Here is a 5,675-nt window from a genome sequence, read left to right as displayed (position 1 = left end):
TAATGTTTCCTAGGCAATCACAGACCACCTCTTCCCTGACTAAAGAGAAATCTCCTATTGTCCAGACTCTCTCATTAACCTCCAGGGTCTGGGATTTCTGAGGGAGAGCCTTTTCACTAAAGACAGAAGCAAAGAAGGCATTCAGTGTTTCTGCTTTCTCAGCATCCTCTGTTATCAGAACGCCTTCCTCCCCCCCTTGTTTTTTGTTTATTAGCAAACTATTAATATACTACAAAATAATAGCACTAATTACTAAGTAACATCACCATGCCAGCATCCCGACCACCTGCTTTAGAGATTTATCCTTCATTTTGTGTAACACTTCAAACACTGCAAAGAAACAAAGCAAGTGCAGAAACAGGACGCCACTTCCCTCAGGATTTTACAGACTCATTCATGTCTGACAGATGGAGGCCCTGACAACAAGAGCTGTGTCTGTCCATAACAAGGACTCACCTCTGCAGGTGCAGGGGCAGCTCTCAGAGAAGCCTTCTTCATTTCTGCTTTCTTCTCTTTTTGTCTTTTGACTGGGAGCTGGTGTTGATCTGCCTGAGGGAAGGGAGGCCCCTTCAGAGGGATCTAGATAAGCTGGATCAACCTCACTGGGCTGAGGTGAATGGGATGTGGTACACCCAGGCCAAGTGCCAGGTCCTGCACTTTGGCCACAATAACCCCATGCAGCGCTATAGGCTTGGGGCTGAGTGGCTGCAGGGCTGTGCAGAGGAAATGGACCTGGGGCTGTTGGTTGATGCTCAGCCGAACATGAGCCAACAGTGTGCCCAGGTGGCCAAGAAGGCCCACGGCATCCTGGCCTGTCTAAGAAATAGTGTGGCCAGCAGGAGCAGAGAGGTAATCATCCCCTTGGACTCAACACTGGGGAGGCTGCGCCTCAAGTCTTATGTTCAGTTTGGGGTTCCTCGCTACAAGAAAGTCATTGAGGCACTGGAACTTGTACATGGAAGTCTGTCCCTCGAGCAGCTCCCATTCATCATCAGCTCCCATTTTGCAAAACAGCAAAACTTCTACTGCAAATGGCTGCAGTCACCAAAGCTCAGCCCACTATCCAGGTATCAGCCTTCTCCCTTCTGTTTTCCATCTTAGCCCATAGTTTTGCTTCCAGAAATGGAACTCCTCTTTAACAGCCAAAACACAAACTAATACATCACTTTCACTGCTCCTTCCCGCACCCCCATAGGAATGGTTACCTGACATCCTCTACAGCACAGCACCTGCTCACAAGTATCATTCAAACTCTATTCTTTCATACTTCTTGAGAGAGGACGGTAAAAACTCCCTTCTGCATGGCACTAAGGACAGTCTGTCCCCATCACATCACTCTGTGTGCTGAAAGCTGCCATTGGATCTCTTGCAGCCTGCTGGCTGCTGCTCACAAACACAGGGAACTGCACCACACTGATTCTAAAGAGAGAAAGGAAGAAACGCTGGTGGGAATGGGCACCCAAGGATTGCAGAGATGCTCCAGATTGTGACAGAGATGGAATATCAGAGTGCTGGGACATGATTGATCACTAAGGAAAACACTTGGAAGCACATTCAATCTGCAGAAGCTGTAATTACTGGGCACAGTCAGCTTTCCTATGGCTCAGCTGGAGTAGGCGGGTGCTCTCAGACATCTGCTCAGGGGCTTCAGCTGAGACACTTGCACAATGCTGGGATCATTCTGATGGAAACTATGTCTTCAGATACCATGGTTAAATCCATCCAAAATGATCAAGCCGAGCTTTAGCTCTTGAGCAGCACTTCTTCCCCACCCTTCACTACTCCAAGCAGCTCCAACAAACTTCTCAGAAGAAATCCAGGCCAGCACAGACCTGGCAGACCAGAACCAAGTGCAGCTGGTGGGACGGCAGTGCCCACTCCTTGCTTCCACCCTGCTCCAGCAGGTTAAGGAGTCTGAGCATCACTGGCCTTTGACAGCTCAAGACTTTCAGCACCTCATGCCAACATTTCTCACTAAGATACACCTCAGGCATTGAATTCTCTTCTCACTACCACCTCCCAGTCCTCTCCTAGGAACAGAAACCATTCAGATTCTACAGCAAACTACAGCTTCTGCACTGCAAGAGCACACTGAACCACCTGCAACAATGAAACATGGTTTTGGAGAGTGGGTTTGAAAACACACCTTTAGACAGCTGTCTCCCTGTAGCCAAAAGGAAACCAAGCAGCAAAAGAAGAGTCCAGCCTGAAACATGCCCATGCTACTAGCCCAGGTTTTTCACAGTGAATGTAAAATCCATCCTGTTCTTGAGGTAACAAATGACCAGTGGGTCTCCCTTTGCTCCACCCCTTCTCCTTCAAAGCCAGAAAAAGAAAGAAAAAACAAGCAGAAGAAACCCAGACGTACCTTTCCACACACAGAGCAGAAAGTGGAACAGCAGTTGGTCTCCTTCCTGAGACATGGTGGGGAGCATCCCAGAGGAAGCCCAAGTTCTTTGCTTCTCTCCACAGGGACTTCAAGCACTCTTGGCAAGAGCTGCTTTGGTTCTTTCTTCAACTGCTTCCATCACCAGAATCTCCTTTGGAAAAGGAACACTAAAGAAAGAATCAGCAAATGAAAAAGAATGAGCAATAACCACTTTCCCAGCTTTCTTCTGACATGCAATTAAGACTCACGACTTGGGCAAGGTCTTAAAATCAGCTGGTTACAAGAACTGTCCCCAAATATATCCAGCTTCTGTACAGCTGCTGTTATTTCTGACAGCGAGTGTAATCACAGAATCATAGAATGGCCCGGGTTGGAAGGGACCTCAAGGATCATGAAGATCAATCACCTCCCTGTCCCTGCTGGCCATCCCCTCTTCTGATGGAGCCCAGGGGACCATTTGCTCTCTGAGCTGCAAGAGCACGCTGATGGCTCATGTTCTGTTTTTCATCCACCAGGACCCCCAGGTCCTTCTCTGCGGGGCTTCTCTTAAGGACTGCTCCTCCCAGGCTGTAGAAATGCCTGGGATTCCTCCAGCCCAAGTGCAAAACCTTGCACTTTGCTGTCTTGAACCTCATTAGATTCACCTAGGCCAACCTCTCGGTTGAGCTCCCTCTGAATGGCATCCCTTCCTTCCACTGCATCAGCCGCACCACTCAGCAAACAGCAGAGGGTGCACTCCATTGCATCATTGGTGTCACTGATAACCATGTAAAAAAGCACTGGTCCCAAGACAGACTCCTGGATGACACCACTTGTTATCAGCCTTCACCTGGACATCGAACCATGAATCACCACCCTCTGTCTGTGGCCTTTCAACCAATCCCTTATCCACCAGGTGGTCCACCTGTCAAATCCACATCCCTCCAGTTTAGAGATAAGGATGTGGTGGAGGGCCATGTCAAAGATCTCGCTCAAGTCCAGGTCAATGACATCAGTTTCCTTCCTTTTGTCCACAAATGCAGTCACTCCATCATAGAAGACCACCTGATTAGTTAGGCATGGCCTTCCCCTGCTAAAGCCACACTGACTGTCTTGGATCACATGCTCATTCCTTATGTGATCAAGCATGTCTTTGAGGTGTATCTGTTCTTCACCATCTTCATCACAGTTACACATTTGAATCAAATAATTGGTGTTGCTGTCACGAAGAAAACCTCTTTGTCTTCTACTCCTGCTGCACTACTGTGCTTTCACCAGAAGCAAAGGGAGAGGCCACCTCCTAGATCCAAATTTTAAGAAACCAACACCCAATAGGTGTCATCTGAAGTAAAATAGCAGAGAAATTAAGATGACTCTTCTGCATCCAGCTTGGATCACTCCCTCACTCAGGCACACCACCATCAGATCAAGGAGATGCTGCCCTCAGCTTAGAGACTGTATGGGAAATCACAGCTTGAACCTCTGATTAATCAGCTGAGGCAAGTGTTGGGTCAGCTGCGGGAGCACAGGTGAGAGTAATCTAGCTGTGCTCCTGGAAGGGGTGGATCTCGACTCCACCTCCTCTGAGACCTCATTTAAAGGCTGACCACCACTGAGGCAGCACCTCTTGGAGATTGCTCCCCAGTTGAGACTGCCTCAGCTTTCTGGTCAAAACATCGACATTGGTGAGTTTTCCTTTGCTAACAACCTTTGACTATTTACCACCATCTTGGTTAACATCTTTATATTAGCCACCCTTACAGAGACCATAAGGGTTTGGGCTTCCAAACTCTCAGCAAGCACTTGGATCAGACAGCTTCCTGCTGGGGAGCCCCCTGCATCACTTCTGCTTCTTCTGATTCCGAACCCGCAGATGCTTCAGAGCTCATTAGCATGGACTTCCTTCCTCCCCTCAGCAGCTGCTCCTGCACTCACCTTCATTCCTACTCAGATACCGGCCGCTTCCAGCACCAGCTGACCTGCAAGACACAGAAAGGAAAGGTGGGAGTCATGTAAACGCACAAGCCCAAAGCTGCATCACCACCACGTATGGCAGCCTCGGGAAGTCAGCTGCAACTACATCCTTTGTCAGAATGGAAACAGGCACTATCAGTTAAGTGTGACCTCTGAAGTCATTGCCACCATCAGAAATAGGCACTGAAATTGCTCACTTCACTGTAGCTGGTTACCTCCTTATTTTGGAAAATGCGGACATGGAATTGAAGGACACCAGAAAATTGACATCTACTTCATTGTAGGTGGTTAAGCTTGGAAGCAGGACTTGAGCAAGACATGCTTCTCAGCTCAGAATCACAGAATTATCAAGGTTGGAAAAGACCTACAAAATCATCTGGTCCAACCATTACCAATACTTCCCGGCTTAATCATATTCCTCAGCACCACATCCAAACGTTTCTTGAACACTGCCATGATCGGTGACTCCACCACCTCCCTGGGCAGTGCATTCCAATGCCTGAATACCCTTTCCGACAAGTAATGTTTCGCAATGTCCAGCCTGAATTTTCCCTGGCGCAGCATAAAACCTTTCCCTCTAGTTCTATCAGTGATTACACAAGAGAAGAGGCCAAACCCCAGCTCACTACAACCTCCCTTCAGGAAGTTATAGAGAGTTATAAGGTCTCCCCTGAGTCTCCTCTTCTCCAAGCTGAACAATCCTAGCTCCATCAGCCGCTCCTCATAAGGTCTTTGCTCCAAACCCCTCACTACCTTCGTAGATGAAGATGTTCCAGAACCGCAAGGTTTTCTCTCATGGAAGGGCCCAAAACTGAAGAGGTCAGACCTCCTTCTCTCCATCATTGCTGTCATGGGGAAGGCTGTCCTTGGAAGTGCAGTGACTCATACATCCTAACTGCACTCCATTGATGGAAGCACAACGTGCATCATTGCAAATTGCTGGTGGGTTCCTGTGTTTTCATCACATATTGTCATCATCCAAAGGGAAAACCCACACAGCAGAGCATACAGCACTACACCCATGCTCCAAATATCCGCCTGAAAAACAAAAAGACAAGCTTACAAACCTGAAGCACCTCAAATGGCTTCCTGACAGACTGGATTGTCTGCCCTTGCCAAAGCCCACATATAGCCCATGAAAAGCTGGCTCTTTCCCTCAGGAAAAAAAACCTTATCGTCCCAGAGAAAGCATATAACCCTCATTCAATTGCCCTTCCGCTCAGCTTAGAGCACTACTGAAACCAGCATCTTCACCTTAGCTCATCACACTGCTGCAGTTCCTTTTACAAGGATTTCACTGGCAAAAATGAAATCAAAGCCGTCACAAGGGATT

The sequence above is a fragment of the Coturnix japonica genome, chromosome Z (assembly GCF_054131305.1).
Source record: "Coturnix japonica strain WE chromosome Z, WE-NBRP24, whole genome shotgun sequence".
Lineage (NCBI taxonomy): Eukaryota > Metazoa > Chordata > Aves > Galliformes > Phasianidae > Coturnix > Coturnix japonica.
Note: the sequence above shows the minus strand (reverse complement) of the source record.